Source organism: Callospermophilus lateralis, chromosome 14 (assembly GCF_048772815.1).
Source record: "Callospermophilus lateralis isolate mCalLat2 chromosome 14, mCalLat2.hap1, whole genome shotgun sequence".
Lineage (NCBI taxonomy): Eukaryota > Metazoa > Chordata > Mammalia > Rodentia > Sciuridae > Callospermophilus > Callospermophilus lateralis.
The window spans coordinates 28,757,128-28,775,018 of record NC_135318.1 but is presented as its reverse complement, the minus strand read 5'-3'; the positions used below and the strand labels follow the sequence as shown (position 1 = coordinate 28,775,018).

Here is a 17,891-nt window from a genome sequence, read left to right as displayed (position 1 = left end):
TTTTGACAATATTAATTTTGTCTATTCAAGAATGTGGGAGATCTTTCCATCTTCTAAGATCTTCTTCAATTTCTCTCTTGAGTGTTCTGTAGTTTTCATTCTGTAGTTTTCATTTCACCTCTTTTTTTAAGTTGTCCTAATTTCTCTTTTAGAGGATTCCTCACTGATGTATATAGAAATGCATTTGATTTATGGGTATTGATTTTATATCCTGCTACTTTGCTGGATTCATTAATTAATTCTAGAAGTTTTCTGGTGGAGTTTTTGTATTCTTTAAGTATATAATCATGTCATCAGGAAATAATGATAGTTTGAATTCTTCTTTTCCTATTTGTATTCCTTTAATTTCTTTCATCTATCTAATTGCTCTGGCTAGAGTTTCAAGGACTATGATGAATAGAAATGGTGAAAGAGGGCATCCCTGTCTTGTTCCAGTTTTTAGAGAAAATGCTTCCAATTTTTCTCCATTTAAAATGATACTGGCCTTAGGTTCAGCATAGAGAGCTTTTACAATGTTGAGTTATGTTAATACTATTCCTAGTTTTTCTAGTGTTTTGAACATGAAAGGGTGCTGTATTTTGTCAACGTTTTCTCTGTATCAATTGATATAATCATATGATTATTTAAGTCTATTGATGTGATGAACTATATTTATTGATTTCCTTATGTTGAACCAACCTTGCACCCCTGGAAGGTTGAACCCCACTTGATCATGGTGCACTATTTTTTTCATATGTTTTTACATACAATTTGCCATAATTTTATTGAGAATTTTTGCATCAATGTTCATCAAGGATATTGGTCTGAAATTTTTTTTCCTTGATGTGTCTCTGCCTGGTTTTGGTATCAGGACAATTCTAACTTTATAGAATGAGTTTAGAAGGGTTCCTTCCTTTTCTGTTTCATGGAATAACCCAAGGAGTGTTGGTATTAATTCTTACTTATAGGTCTTATAGAACTCAGCTATGAATCCATCTGGTCTTGGGCTTTTCTTGGTTGGTAGTCTTTTGATGGCATCTTCTATATCCTTGCTTGAAATTGATCCGCTTATATTGTGTATGACCTCTTGACTCAGTTTGGGTAGATCATATGCCTCTAGAAATTTGTCAGTGTCTTTGAGGTTTTCTATTTTATTAGAGTATACATTTTCAAAATAGTTTCTGATTAGCTTCTGTATTTCAATTGTGTCTGTCATTATATTTCCATCACAAATTTTAGTAATTTGAGTTTTCTTCCTCATTCTCTTCATCAGGGTGGCTAAGGCATTGTCAATTTTATTTATTTTTTCAAAGAACCAGCTTTTTTGTCAATTTTTTGAATTGTTTCTTTAGTTTCAATTTCATTGATTTCCACCTTGATTTTAATTATCTCCTGTCTTCTACTACTTTTGCTGTTGATTTGTTCTTTTTCTAGAGCTTTGAGCTATAATGTCAGGTAATTTATTTGTTGATTTTTTTTCTTCTTTTAATGAATGAATTCCATGCAATTAACTTTCCTCTTAGCACTACCTTCATTGTGCTAAGAGATTTTGACAAATAGTATCAGAGTTCTCATTTACCTCGAGGAATTTTTTAAACTCCTCCCCTGATGTCTCCTGTTATCCATGTGTTCATTCAATAGTGTATTGTTGAGTCTCCAGGTGTTGGAGTAGCTTCTCTTTTTATCACTGATTTTTAATTTCATTCCATTATGGTTAGATAGAATGCAGGATAGTATCTCTATTTTTTTGCATTTGTTAAGACCTTGCTTTGTGGCATAACATATGGCCTATTTTGGAGAAGGATCCATGTGCTGCTGAGAAGAAAGTATATTCACTCGTTGATGAATGGAATATACTATATGTCTGTTAAGTCCAAATTATTGATTGTATTATTGAGTTCTATAGTTTCTTTGTTTAGTTTTATTTTGGAAGAGCTATTGAGTGCTGAGAGAAGTGTATTAAAGTAACCCAGTATTATTGTGATGTCTTCTATTTGGTTCTTGTATTTGAGAAGGGTTTTTTTGACATACATCAATGCCTCCATTGTTTGGGGCATAGATGTTTGTGATTGTTATGTCATGTTGATGTATGAATCCCTTAAGCATTATGAAATTTCCTTCTTTATCCCTTTTCACTAGCTTGGTTTGAAATCCAGTTTATCTGATATGAGAATGGATACCCCTGCCTGTTTACGAGGTCCATGTGAGTGATACATTTTTGCCCACCCTTTCACCTTCAGTCTGTGGATGTCTTTTCCTGTGAGATGAGTCTCTTGAAGGCAACATATTATTGGGTCTTTTTTAATCCAATCTGTTAGTCTATGTCTTTTAATTGATGAGTTTAGGCCATTCATATGCAGGGTTGTTATTAAACTATGGTTTGTATTCCTGAACATTTTGGTTTATTTTTGGTTTTTAACTTAACTTGGCTTCTCCTTTGATTAGCCTTTCCTTTAGTATACTTCCTCCCTTTGCTGATTTTTATTGTTTTTTCATTTCCTCCTCCTAGAATATTTTGCTGGGGATGCTATATAATGCAGGTTTTATCACTGTAAATTCTTTTAACTTTTGTTTATCACAAAATGTTTTTATTTTGTCCTCAAATCTGAAGCTTAATTTTGCTATATATAAGATTCTTTGTTGGCATCCATTTTCTTTCAGAACTTGGTATATGTTGTTCTAGGATCTCCTGGCTTTGAGGGCCTGAGTTGAAAAATCTTCTGAGATATGAATTGCTCTCCCCCTATATGTGATCTAACTCCTCTCTCTTGCAGTCTTTAAGATTTTTTCTTATTCTGTATGCTAGGCGTTTTCATTATAATGTGCCTTGGTATAGATCTATTGTAATTTTGTATATTTGGTATCCTGTAAGCCTCTTATATTTGATTTTCCAATTCATTCTTCATGCTTGGGAAATTTCTGATATTATCTCATTGAAGAGATTGTGCATTCCTTTGGTCTGAAAATCTGTGCCTTCCTCTATCCCAATAACTCTTAGATTTGGTCTTTTGATGCTGTCCCATAATTCCTGGATATTCTCTTCATGGTTTCTTACCATCTTCACTGTGTGGTAAGAATTATTTTCCGAATTGTATACCTGGTCTTCATTATCTGACATTCTGTCTTCCAAGTGATCTAGTCTGTTGGCAATGCTTTCTATTGAGTTTTTTATTTGACTTATCCTTCATAAATGAAATCCTTCATTTCAAGGATTTCTGATTTTTTTTTTCAGAATCTCTATCTCTTTCTTGAAGTAATCTTTTGCTACCTATATCTACTCCCTATCTCTTTGTTGGTGTGATTGATGGCTGCCTGTATTTGCTCATTTAGGTCGTTCTTTAATTCACAGATCATTTTAATTATGCACATTCTGAACTCCTTCTCTGACATTTCATCAACTGCACTGTCCATGGGTTTGTTATTGTAGTATCCGGTTTGTTTGGGGCACTCCCCCACCCCTTTGTTTTTTCATGTTGTCTGTGCATCTTCTTTTCTTGCAGTATGGATATGAGGTATGACAGTGTCTACCCTATAATCTTTAGTATCCATGCAGATTATCTGTACCTTGCCTTGAGGTTGGACTTCCAGACCCAACCAGTGTCCTGTGATGGATGTTACTGCAAGTATAGGTGGTGCGGCAATAGCGGAGGTAACTGGAGATATCAGTGAAAGTGTCTCAAAATGGATGCAACCTCTTTTGGAGATGGGGATGAAAGGGTGGACCTTACACTGGCTTTGGGATGTCTGTTCTGAGGTGCAAGCTGCTTCTAGGCCCTGTCCATTGTCCCAAGGTGGAGGCTACTGCATGGGGGAAAGCTATGGCAGTGGCTGTAGTGTCCCAAGAAAGAAGTGGGTTAGGCTTGGGCTCCAGGTAGTGGTGGGTGGGAGGGACCTGGGCCCACCCTTGGCCTGGATTCCTGCACAATTGGGCGGGGGGAGTCCTGAGCCAGGGCCTGAGCTCCGGCATGGGTCTGCCTGTCGGCAGAGTGTACCTGTGCCTATCCTGGGCCTGGGCTGTCACTCAGGTAAGCAGGGGAGATCTTAAAGTTGTTTTTGATGTGACTTTGTAGTCAGAGGCCAAAGTTCAGAATCTGCTTCTTCCTTTCTTAGTTGTTTGTCCTTTGGTTCACTCTGAACCTCAATTTCCCTATGGTTCACAATATGTACATAAGAAGACCCCATTTCTCAAGCTTGCCATAGACTGAGTGCTTTTTTTAATCTACTAACCATGCCCCTTGATCATTGCAAAGCCTCTCAGTCCACCATGGAATGTAGAATGCCTCAAGTGCAAACACCCTGGCAGAACCAGCTTAGTAAATACATTCATCCCACACTTGAGAATTAAGATAAAAATCTAATATGTAAAGAGGAACTTGTCATAAATCTAATAAATTACTAGAGATGAACACTATACCTTTGTATTGTGGATAAGAATTTGGGAAGAGTTAGTAGCCACCTGAGTCTGATCACAACATGCATATCTAGTTATACCATCAGCATCTTCTTGCTTGCACATCCATGTGCCCTGCAACTGGGTGCCCTGCCACAGATTGCATAGTTGATCTACCCAGCAATGCTCCCTAAGAACTCTGGAGGAAAGGTTACTTGTATACTACTGAGGCCTATGAGGGACACTACTCTTTGAGTTACCATGGTGTCTAAGGTAATGCATTTAGGCTCTAAAGATTGATTAACCAAGCCCAGGTCATTTGGGAATTCCTTAGCTAAGTGAATCAAGTCCTATTAGCTCACCCAAAGGACCCAGGCTGATATCATCAACATAATAGAGTCTCTGGAGACAGTTACTTGAGGTTGAATTCATCAGTATTTGAGTGTCTTTCTTCTCTGTGTCTCTTTAATACCAGAGACAGCCAAGGATGTGGTGTGAGCCTTGTGTAATGCTGGGGATAGGTGTGGGTTTGGTTTCACACTCAGGGTTTGATTTCCTCATCTGAGCCATCCTTGAACGGTTTATAAACACTGACAGGATGTTGGCTCAGACTGAAAACTTAGCGGCTAAGATTCCGCATTACAGCATCTTCTAGAAAACGTGTTACCTCCAGCTGTATGAGTTCTCTGGAGTCGAAGGTGGTGAGATATGGATGGAATGTGTATGTTAAACAGAATTTCAAGTTGATTTATCATACGAAGCAGAGCTATTTGTTTTCACATATGTGGTGATCATGATCTCCTTTAGAACAGGGACTGTCTTGTTATATTTCCTTCCCCAGTACCTGGTCCAATGCCTGGCACATTACTTTGCTCAGAAAACTTGTTACACTACATTCAACTGAAGATGGCTATCAGAAGGATTCCTGCATGGCATGGTGGCACATGCCTGAAATCCCAGTGGATAGGGAGGCAGAGGCAGAAGGATCACAAGTTCAAAGCCAGCCTCAGCAACTTAGTGAGGCCCTAAGCAGGTCAGCAAGACCCTATCTCTAAATTAAATACAAAAGAGGGCTAGGGATGTGCCTCAGTGGTTAAATGCCCCTGGGTTCAATCCTCGGTACCAAAAAACAAACAACAACAAAAAAGATTCCTGTTACCTTCCTGAAATCAGAAACAATAACCATGTGCAAATTCTTTGTGCTTATTATTACTAAATAAGTTACAATAAACAAGGATTACTTTGTATTAAGCAAACCAATGTCAAAAGACAATTCACATTCTTTTATAGAGCAAGGGGGTATATAATGTGGTAAAAACTAATTGCAAAGACAAAATATTAAATGCACAATTTCATTTTAGTACTTATCATAATGAAGATAAATTACTTAATTTATTTATTTTATTTATTAAAATATTTAAATTATTACTTCTTTTTTAAAAAAAATTTATATTTTTTGTAGTTGTACACAATACCTTTTATTTATTTACTTATATGTGGTGCTAATGATCAAACCCAGGACCTTGCATGTGCAAGGGGAGTGCTCTACCGCTAAGCCATAACCCCAGCTCCAAATTATTACTTCTGAAACAAGAAAATATCCAGAGAGCGACTCTCAAGAAATTATACACAATGGTCAAGAGCCTGCCTATGGCATTAGGTTGACATAAGTTTCAAATCCTGACCCTGACACTTATGAGCTGAGTGTCCTGGACATATTTCTTAATCTCTCTGAGTCTCAGCTTCTTAACCCCTAAATGAAGATAAAAATGATACCCACTGTAATGGGTTTTTATAAAGAGTAAATAAAATTATGTCTGTAAAAGACTTATTAGGCAGAAGACCTGCATAGAGTAAGTGCTTAATAAGTGATGGTTATTAGGGCTATTATTGGTTTTATTCTGTTATTAATCAGCCCTCCCCACATCTACCTTTCAGTCTTCTTCTTAGTTCCAGTTCCCATCTACTGGTGGATTATTATAGTCCTTCACCTCTCTCCTGACTTTAAGGGGAGGTCCTTCTCCCTTTCTTCAGTGAGTTCTGAAACTTCTTTTCTTTCTTTCCTTCAACCCACCTAGATGCTTAACTTATTAGCTCTAGTACTAGAACTCTGCTCAGCTTTCCCAGTGCTTCTCTCACCTCTTTTTTTTTTATTTTTTCTTTAACTAATAGTCTTTATTTACATGAGTGAGGGAAGGAAGTTTCAGATATAGAGAAAATTTAAGCAGGAAGTTCAGAGAATTTCCATATACCCCTGAACCCCACTTCTCAGCTTCCCCTATTATCCATCTCTCGCATTAGTGTAGTACATTTTCGAAATTGATGATCCACATTATTATTAACTAAAGCCCAGAATTTACATTAGTTTTTTGTGTTTGAGCAATGCATGCTTTTCTCACCTCTTTTTTTGTCCATTTTTTCTATGGATCTCCCTACCTCTTGCTCTAACCCCCTTTGATTTGAAGGCCCTTCCTTACTCCACCTTTTGCCCAGGCTGTATCCAAGTCCTTAATGCCTTTTCATAATCTCACCTCTAGCTTCACTTGCCATCTATATTCATCTCCATATTTTACAATAGTTGGCTCTCCACGTGTGCACTTAATACAGCACCTTCCTGGCTGGTCCTTCTGAAAGTGATTCTTTCCCCTGCAGAGCCCTCTGAGATGCTGGGGTCACCCAACCAATGAGTGTTTTGCACAAATCTGACAGAAGGAAGAATCTATAGGGAGTGAAAGGCTCTCCTTTTCCCACCCTGCCCTGAGAGCTTCTCACCCCACCATTCATTCCCATCACTCTTGTCCTCATCAGACCAAAAGAAACAGAAAATAAGAGCCTCTGCACCTGCATGCCTTCCATTTCTCCTTCCTTCTTTCCTTCCTTCCCAGAATCCCCTAAATTAGTTGGTGAATTAGAGAATTGGTGAATGAGAGAACATCTGCAAAATACACTAGACATGGAAGTAAGGCTCATGCATGCAAGGAAATAGCGGTGGCAACTCCAGTTCTTCTCTAAGTCCCTGCTGCCCATGCAATTAACATATGGGGGGCTGCTCTCAGGCACCCATCCTCTTGCAACACCTTGACTTGGATTGGTCACCAACTCCAACAAAACTAGAAAGCCAGAACCTGCTGAGGGCATAGTGTTAGAAAGCTGGTATCAGGGGGATGCATATTCCTTTGTTAAAGTCTTTTATATCAAATTTGCTGACTATGCGTTTGAGGCCAATGGCACATTTAGGCTACATCAATATGAATCAGTTTGACTGGATTTAGTAAAATTATGTGTATAAGATTCAATCAGATAACTGCATTCTCTTTATTTACATGACATTAGTGTTGAAGTTTTCAGTCTTCAACTAGTTGCTTTGACAAGTGGAGTCCCAAATTAAACCACCATTTTGTTTTTTTGCTTCATAGGAACTAGGTTAGGAAAAAAAAAATCTTTGGCACAATGTTTTAAATGGTATTTTCAAGTCACAGAGGGGATTTACCATTTCCTCACAAGCTAAAATGCCTTTAGGATGTATGTTTAACTGCATTCTCACCCCAACGTGCACTGGACAGAACTTACAAGCCCCGGTGGAGAGTTTGGGGCCAATTTTATTGTTAAATAAACTCTGGAATGCCCCAGGCAGGGTTGTTAACTTGTCTCCACTACAGTCTACACGTCCAAATAGCCACCTCCCTTCTGTGGGTTCCCACAGGGCTCTGGGTGTGCTCCAGAGCCCTCCCCCTGGCATAAGGGACAATTGGACCATTATATTTGCACCAAGAGTGAGCAGTCAGCTTAGTTCAGCTGGTATACACAAAGATGAAATAAAATGGGCACCAAATATAGGCCACTAGGACAATTTATTTGTCTTAAGAGTGTTTAAGACACACAAGCAAGCCCCCTCACGATATAAATGGTCAGCTTTGTGCAATTACCACACAAGCCCAAAGAGTATTTGTTGTGAATACAGTCTAAAAACCCTATCATAGGTCACACCACGTAGGTGGCCTGACAAGAGTCCCAGTCCTTGCATCTGTGACGATACAGGAGGTTAAGAACCCACCCAACCTCCTTCTCCACATTTTGCTATGATTTTTATCATTGTCTCACTTAAAACATCAATTTTAAATTCCCCTTTTTTCCCCAAAGATATTTAAGAAGAACTTCCAAAAAGTTCTTCTTATCCAACTCTCTAATTCTTTTTTAGAAGAAACTGGTGCCCCGGAGTGTTCATAAACCAGTTGAGATAGCTCTATTCTAATTACAACTTTACCATCAACTCCTAGTCCAGTATGTTTTCACTACAACTGTCGACTATACCTGAAACACATATCTATGTTCCCACAAGCTTTTCAGGAAAAGAGGCAAAAAAGAAAGAGAGAAAGAGAAAAATAAGAGAGCAAAGAAATGACAAAGAATGAGAGAGAGAGAGAGAGAGAGAGAGAGAGAAGAAAGCAGGAAAGAGGAAGAAAGCAAGCAAGCAAGGAAGCCAGGCAGGCAGGTAAAGAGCCTTATTTTCTCATTCATCGTTTATAGTATGTCTTTCAGATAAAAGTATGGGCAGGAATGCCCCTACCCCAACCCTCTGCTGTCCATCAGGAGCATTTGCTCATCCATAATCCCTGAGGATTCTAGCTAGCTGTCTGGTCTCTCTCCCTTTTTTGGAAAGGTAAATGTGCCACCCCTCCTGGCTCATCAGCACTTTGTGTTGCAGCAGGGAAAGACTCCTGAAGACAGAGTCATATCCCACAGCAGAGGAAGGCCTCCACTGCCCTTCCAGGCTTTGAAGTCCAGAGTCACTGTGTGGAATCCCAGGCCAACGCAGCTGCCAGTGGAGACAAGGATGGAGTGCAGTGTGAATAGAAAGGCTGCCTGAGTGGCAACTGGGAGCCTCTCTCTTGAAAATAATAGTGAGTACATAGAAGTCTAGGCAGAGAAGACACAAAAACAAAACCACATAAGCACAGGAATGAGATTGTAAGATCAGTCAGCTTTGTGTCCAAACACAGCCATGGACAAAACTAAGCAAGAGTAGCAGAAAGGAACCCAAAGCACCTGTCCCTTTCAGGAAGGGGCTGCTGAACCAGGCAGTTCCAAAGCCAGGATGAGTCAAAAAGCACTCTATAGTGTTTTGACTCAAGCTGTCCCATCTACCCCAACTTGTTGTGCCCAGCCCCCAGAACGTGGCCATCTCTAGTCAGTCCTATGACCCAAGCCAGATTCAAAATGGCTTCAGCCTGGTGCGCGCAGGGTTTAGCAGCTGTCCACTGTTCCCTCCATGTTGAGGTGCCCTTGACTTAGCCCCACTTTCTCCTTTTCCTTCTTCATGGCCTTCTGCAGATGCTACACCTGCAAGATAAAGAAGGGAAATGCTCTGGACCAGGAGAAGGAACACCTTGCCTAGGCTTTTAATTAGCTGAGACCTATGTCGAGGCCTTGAAATGGTCTGACTCTTATTGGATGGATCCTCATCTGTCAACTTGGGAAAATAACCAGGAAACAATAACCAGGGACTAACTGGCAGCTCCAGGATCAGAAACTTCATATTAAATGGCAGCTCAGCCACTTAGATGAGGTGGGTAACTGAATTTGCTCCCTGACCTCTCTATGCTTTGAATTCTTTATCTGCAAAATGGGGGTAGCAGTATTGTTGTGTCAATGAATGGAGAAGACATGCGTGGTAATTAAGTATGAGTGTCCCATTGTTAAATTAAGTGAGAGTGTCTCATTGTTACCATGGTGCCTGGTGCAAAGTGAAATGCAGTGAAGGTTAACCATTTGCATCATCATCGTTGTCACTATCCTTTACCAAAGGATGAAGCAGTGTTGAAAAGATACCGCACTACACTTATTAGTATCCTTACGGCAGGGAGTCTGCCTTGGCTTGGCTTGGCTTTTTCCTACTTTCTGGTTTGTCATTTCTTCAGCCTCTTTCTCCAGGTGAAAGGGCAAAGCCGTCCTTTTGTTATTTGGGAGAAACAACTAAGGTCTGAAAAACAGAAATATTGCCTTCAATCCTCAATGGATTTAGAACAAAAGAAACCTGCAAAGCTCAGATAAATGTGGAGCAATAATCACCAACTGCTCCTTTTTTCTAAATTCCTTGGATCTTGTGCATCTCCTAGTGGTGATCTTTCAAAATAACTCAAACCTCACCCTTTAAAGGAGAAACTGCGGAAGAGTCATTCAAATGTCTAGACCTAACGTGCCCAGACACTTACCAATTAAAGGAACAGATAGTGAGTTTGCTTTTCCCTAAAGAGGCATCAGAAAAATCCAGTCAGTGAATTCCTCTGTGTTTTGTGTGGACCCCATGCTAGTTAGTTTTCCATATTGTAACAACATACCTGAAATAACTTATAAAGAGGAAAACCTTATTTGGGCTCACAGTTTTGCAGCCTTCATTCCATGGCAGATTAGCCCCATTGCTTTGGGTCTATAGTGTCATAGTTTTTTATGGTGGGGAGCGTTCAACCAAAGAAGCCCATTCACCTCATTGCTGGGATGGAAAAGAGGAAGAAGGAGGGACTGGGGTCCCACTGTCTCCTTCTAGGGCACACCCTCCATAACCTGAATCTCCCACTAGGTCCTGCCCTTTAATTGCACCACACTGGGGAACAAATTTTTATCAAATGGGCCTTGAGAGACATTATGGATTCAAACTATAGCAAACCCCAAACAAAACTGTAAGAAAACACCATTAACTAGAGACAGTCTCTAGTTCCCTTTTCTGTTTCCTGCCCTAATCCACCTCCTTCTCAGCTCCAGGAGGAGGCAGCAATAGACAGGATTGCATCTATCCACACACCCCAGAACCCCAGGACTCCTTGGCCTTTTAAGTGTGTTCCACAATGCACAATAGGCAATGAGGGGCAGGATGAGGGTCATACAAAGAACTTGGACTTCAAAATCAGCCAGGCCTCGACTTCTTCATATAGAATCTGGGAGCAGGAGATTCAGAATCGAATCTCTTCTCCCTCCCCCTCCTGGTTACAAATCACTTGAAATATGTAAGTTAGTGGATCTTTGCTGAGTGAGATTTTTTTGATCTTCAGCTACATTCTTCCACCTTTGTGAGGAACCTTATCAAACACGATGGCTAGCAATGTTACCAACAAGACAGATCCACGCTCCATGAACTCCCGTGTATTCATTGGGAATCTCAACACTCTGGTGGTCAAGAAGTCTGATGTGGAAGCAATCTTCTCCAAGTATGGAAAAATTGTGGGCTGCTCTGTCCATAAGTGCTTTGCCTTCGTCCAGTATGTTAATGAGAGAAATGCTCGGGCTGCTGTAGCAGAAGAGGATGGCAGAATGATTGCTGGCCAGGTTTTAGATATTAATCTGGCTGCAGAGCCAAAAGTGAACAGAGGAAAGGCAGGTGTGAAACCATCTGCAGCGGAGATGTACGGGTCAGTACCAGAACACCCTTCTCCGTCCCCTCTACTGAGCTCCTCTTTTGACTTGGACTTTGACTTTCAACGTGATTATTAGGACAGGATGTATAGTTACCCAGCACGAGTTCCTCCTCCTCCTCCTATTGCTAGGGCTGTAGTGCCCTCTAAACGCCAGCGTGTTTCAGGAAACACCTCCCGAAGGGGCAAAAGTGGCTTCAATTCTAAGAGTGGACAGCGGGGATCTTCTTCCAAGTCTGGAAAGTTGAAAGGAGATGACCTTCAGGCCATTAAGAAGGAGCTGACCCAAATAAAACAAAAAGTGGATTCTCTTCTGGAAAGCCTGGAAAAAATTGAAAAGGAGCAGAGCAAACAAGCTTTAGAGACGAAGAATGATAAGTCGGAAGAGGAGCAGAGCATCAGCTCCCTGAAGAAAGATGAAACTAATGTGAAGATGGAGTCTGAGGGGCGGGGGTGCAGATGACTCTGCTGAGGAGGGGGATCTACTGGATGATGATGATAATGAAGATCGGGGGGATGACCAGCTGGAGTTGATCAAGGATGATGAAAAAGAGGCAGAGGAAGGAGAGGATGACAGAGACAGCGCCAATGGCGAGGATGACTCTTAAGCACATAGTGGGGTTTAGAAATCTTACCCATTATTTCTTTACCTAGGCGCTTGTCTTAAGATCAAAATTTCACCAGATCCTCTCCCCTAGTATCTTCAGCACATGCTCACTGTTCTCCCTATCTTTGTCCTTCCCGTGTTCATTAATTCATATTGCCCTGCGCCTAGTCCCATTTTTCACTTCCTTTGACGCTCCTAGTAGTTTTGTTAAGTCTTACCCTGTAATTTTTGCTTTTAATTTTGATACCTCTTTATGACTTAACAATAAAAAGGATGTATGGTTTTAAAAAAAAAAAAAAATCAGCCAGGCCCCTGGGTGATTCCAGACTCTGCTGCTGACTGACTGTGACCTTGAGTAAGTCATTTATACGGGTTGAGCATCCCTAATCCAAAAATCCAAACCCCTAAATGCTCCAAAACCCAAAAATTTCTGAGTGCTGACACGATACCACAAGCAGGAAACTCCACCCCTGGGCCTCATGTGATAGGTCACAGTCAAAACACAGGTACACTACAAATATAGGAAATTACCTTCCGGCTATGTGCATGAGGCATATATGCAACATAAATGAATTTTTTGTGTTTAGACTTAGGGCCCGTTCAGATTCTTCAGATTTTTTCAAAATCTGAAAAAACTCCCAAATTCCTATCTTCTGGTCCCAAGCATTTCAGATAAGGAAACTCAACCTATATTTCTAAGCCTCAGGCTCCTACAAAATGGAAATGCTACCCGCTTTGCAGGATGGCTATAAACGGTACACAAGAGACGTCATAAAAGTACCTAACCTTGTGTCAGGAAAACAATAGGATCTCAGTGGACATAATCCTTCCACAATTCCTTTCTAAAGGGCTAAGGAAAATATTAAAGATCTTCCCTGTTCATGTACCTGCCGTGGCCTTTACACATCCTTGATGGAACATCTAAAGAATGCTGCCTTCCTGCTGGGTTTGGCTCACTCATGAGAACTCAGGGACATTCACTTATTTCAGGCTATCACTCCCTCCCTTCAGGGATCTGGCCAGTCTTTAGGGAGATAAAAATGTCCTTGATGGGATCACTAGGTCAAGTAGGTTGTTAGAACTGAGATTTCCTTGTTCTAACTTGTATTTAAGAAGCCCCCCCCCCCTCCATGGAGCAGACACTCTGCCTGAGACTTCCCATTCAAGACCCTAAAAAGCTGCTACCCTCCCCGACTCCTCAGGTATATGTTGGTGTCTCCCCAATCTGGTGATGCATTTTTCTCTCTCTCACACCTATCACTTTTGCTTTTGCTCTTGCTTCCATATTATTACAAAAATAAGTGCTATCTTGTATAAACTGTGTGTCATCGTCTTTGGCAGATCTGACCTGCCAAATTCAGCATCTGCTTATATATATGTAACATTTTAACATTACACCTTCCCACCCATAATCAGAAATATTAATGGTAAAGAAGCCAGACAGGTGGAGCACACTTGTAACCCAAATAACTCGGGAGGCTGAGACAGAAACATCACAACTTTGAGGCCAATCTCTGCAATTTGGTGAAACCCTATCTCAAAAAAATTTTTGAAAAGAAGGTTTAGCTCCATTCTCAAGTGCCTCTGAGTCCAATCCCTAGTATTGCAAAAAAAAAAAAAAAAAAAAAAAGTGCTAAAAGGAGCTAGTCTTCAACATGGGAACTCTCCTTCAAGTTGATATATCCTTGCAGGGCATTATCTTTAAACACAGATGCATGGAATGCCTTCAAGTTCTCTGATTATCCTGCTCACACTGATGTGCTTGTTAGTGTCAGCAATTTTGATAGTAACAATAGGTGAGTAGTTAAGTATACTACTGTGGGGGACCACCCCCTGAGCTATTTGAGCATCTTCACTTGACCTTAGAGCCAAAGAGATTTTGGTTTGGCACTGCAAGCTATTTTGTGGCTCCTCCCACTTAATGGATTGCACAATGCACGTGACCTCTGTCTTTGCTTAGCTAGGAAGACTGATCTCTTTGCTCGGGAGTTGGGCGTGACCCATTGGGAAGTGGACAGCCCACCTTCTACCTTAATTGGCTAAGAACATTCTGTAGAAAGCCTTTGAAGTTCCCCCATATAAATAAAGCAAACATGGATTCTTGCTTTCTCTTTCCAGCACGGAAGGTTGACCCTTAAGGTCGAAGAGCCGTTCTGCCCCTGCTTTATGAATATTTTCTGTGTCGTTTGATTTTTTGCCATATTTCTCAGCCAGCCCGCTACACGCCTGGGAACCCAGCGTCTGTTGCCTGCACATGCCGCAGGCAAGCCACTACCATAAACTCAAATGATGAAATATTTGCAGCCATTAAAATGCATTGTATTTGGTGGATGGGCAATGCTGAGAATTAAACCCAAGCCTCATGTAGTCTACCACGGAGCCACATCCTCAGCCCCAATAAAGAACTTGCTAAAACATGGAAAGTGCTATGAGAAAGTTTAAAAAGCAGAGGGGAAAAAAAATTGTGTATTCAGGGTAATCACAGCAATGCTAACTATGCAGAGAAATAAATCTAACCGAAAAAAAAAAAAAATACACACACACACACACACAACTATGAACTATGTTTTTTTCTGGATGATAATACTTGGAGTAATTTTTCTCTATATATTTTCAATTTTCAAAAATGTCTCTAATTGCAACGCGTTAATTTCATAATAGAAAACTAAAGCAAATTTTGTGGGTTTTTAATTACCTTGCTGAATCAGCAGGACCAATGATTTGAAACAAGAGAGGGTGGAGAGATCCAGTAAATCTTCAATGGCTATTTGAACAGAAAGAATTTGTGCCAGTGGCTTATTGGAGAATATTATGTGTCCAGAAAGCAGAAGCAATCAAAGGCAATTCAAATTAATATCTGAATAAGGAATTCAGATCACCTCTCCTATTATGCCAAGTCTTTATCAATTCAGAGTCCCATCCACCTTTTCTTTTTCATTTCATCTAAACTCCAGAAGACTGAAGTCACACCAAAGCAGTGTGTGAAAGTAGAGGATGGTCAGCTATAGAGACAGGAACAAAATAACACCAACAAGGTTGCCTAGGCTTTACCCCCTCTCATAACCAGAAAACCACAGGCCTGTACTCAGTGGCCACAAGCATAAAACACTTCTTTTTCTCATTAATCACATTCACCCATGTTCTATTGAATTTCCCTTCCTGATTGTTTTGTTTTAAACTCCACCTTTCACATCCCATTCAAGGCCTTATGCTTCCCCCACCCCACCCCACCCCAGCTCCACCAGCTCAGTCCTAACCCCTGGCCCTGGAGACCTGGGCTGTAGCAGATCTTGAGAAAGGAAGCATTACCTCTCTTTTCCTCCCTGTATCCCCACTTCTGCCCCTCCATGGTGGGGGAAGAGAAGGGAGGCAAGCTTGTTTACGTTCCTCTCTTGGCTGCCCTAGCTGTCTGGGCTTTCGTGGAATGAGGTGTCTGCTAGCTGTCTCCCATGTGGGGTGCAGGCTCCTCCCATGGGAGATGCTTCCCCGCACAGCTTTCTCCTGGACACACCTTGACTCCTGTGCCAGGCCCTGCATTCCATGGACTTTACTTATGGAGTCCTCTGGCCCTCCTGGGTGGGTAATCCATTCAGACATACAGCTGCAGCTCAGCATCCACCAATAAAGGGTAGGTACCCAGGATGTCCTACTGAAGCTCATCTCTCCTCAACCCCTAGTCTCAATTCATTCTCCCCAGCACAAATGAGAGCCACACTACAAGCACCAACATTTTGCATAAGAGAACCCCACCCAACAGGGTAGTAAAGTTTCAGTCTTGCTTTCTTGCAAGTACCCCATCTCTAAAGTGGCCCTCAGAGTCACATGACTTGGGGCTGGGAGGACAGGAGATTGTCGGGAGAGAAAAGAAATGCCCTGAAGCATCCTGGGCCTAGACCTGCTCTCCATCAAACTTTCCCATTCCATGAATGTCTCTTTGAATATCCTATGTACTCTGTATAAAGGTTGGAAGTGGATGAGAGCCAATTCCAGAATAAGATTTGCTGCCTCATAATTTGCACGGAGTTAGGCCTAATGTCTTTTGAAATTTATTACCTTTTTTTTTTTCTATCTTAGGGTCTGAACAAAAATATCATCTAAAATTTTGTTTTTCAGTGATAAGAGAAGAAACCCAATTCATCTTAGTAAGTTCAGACAGTTTTATAGACCACTCCTTGACACCCATACTCCCTTCCCAGCCATGAACCTCACTCGCCCAGTCCAACTTTTCTTCCTTCTACTATTTCCAGGGCTTTTCTGGGTAGACATAAAATATTAGTCTGCAATTGCTCCTTTCAGACTAGACTGTAGGAAATGTAAAAGCTGACTCAAGACCTCTCTGCCAAACCACAGAGCCACTTCTACTCCAGCACCAGGTACCAGGACCTTGCCACCAACCTGGGTTTGCCCTAAGGATAAGGATGAAGGCCCCCTTCTGTCTTAGCTTCATTGACTCCATCTGGGAGTTCTGTTTTTCCTGCTTCCAAAATTACACAGCAGCTGACATTCCTATTCTTCCAATTTCTATCTCCTTTCTGCAGCTTTTGAAATCTTTACCTAATTGGTGAAATGGGCGATAAGTGGAAGATGAAGCAAACCTAGCTCTGATAGAGCACATATTTTTCCACATCCATCATTTAATTCCCAAGTCCTCAGATTTTGAAACTAAAAGACAACTATGGAAGTACACCTTCTCAATGCCATCCCTCCCCTGAAGCAATTGAGGTCATCCAGCGAATGGAAGAGGAGCTGGACATAGCAGGGAACACCTAAGACAAGAAAACCACACTGGATAATGAGTTTCAGTGTGCACTGAAAAGGGCCTAACACTGTTAGGTTGGGGACTTGGCTAGATATATGATTAATAAGAAAGAGATCAGGGGGCTGGAGATGTGGCTCAAGCAGTAGCGCGCTCGCCTGGCATGCATGCGGCCCGGGTTCGATCCTCAGCACCACATACAAACAAAGATGTTGTGTCTGCCAAATATTAAAAAATAAATAAATAAAGTCAATTGTTTAAAAAAAAAAAAAAAAGAAAGAGATCAGCAGAGTGTAATTACAGTTTCCAAGTTTCTTCTAAACACCAGTTGAGGGTTCTTTTTATACATTGAACTTAGCGTCCAGAAGAAAACGTGCTATTTAAGGAAACTCACCCAGTCTCTCAATCTACCCAACTCACCTGTTCAGCTCCTACCAACCCTTCCACTGCCCCTGCCCATAAACACAAGTCCAGAAGCACAGACACAATCCACAGGCCAGACATTTCTCTACGAGGCTTTGTACTTCCATATAGTCACATACACTCCTCCATGTCCCTTGAGTGACCTACTGGCCCACCTCCACTCTTAGCTCTGTGTCTACTTAGAAAACTACTTCCCTCTTGTATCCAGCACAAGTATCATCTTCTTGGGTGTCTGTAGGAAGCATTAGCCACCTCCTCTGTGTTCCCTCTTTGACTGTGAGCTCTACAAGGAGAAAGATCATGGCTGATGCCTTTTATCCCTCACGTCTT

The 17,891-nt window shown here is 41.1% G+C and overlaps 1 pseudogene across 1 annotated transcript; it reads left to right on the top strand.

The window, feature by feature from the left end:
• The first annotated feature begins 11,287 nt into the window (after nucleotides 1–11,287).
• LOC143380156 (heterogeneous nuclear ribonucleoproteins C1/C2-like) lies at nucleotides 11,288–12,671 on the top strand (annotated as a pseudogene). The gene is made up of 2 exons (XR_013154506.1): nucleotides 11,288–11,772; nucleotides 11,812–12,671. The product of XR_013154506.1 is annotated as a heterogeneous nuclear ribonucleoproteins C1/C2-like (transcript).
• Nucleotides 12,672–17,891: the final 5,220 nt, after the last annotated feature.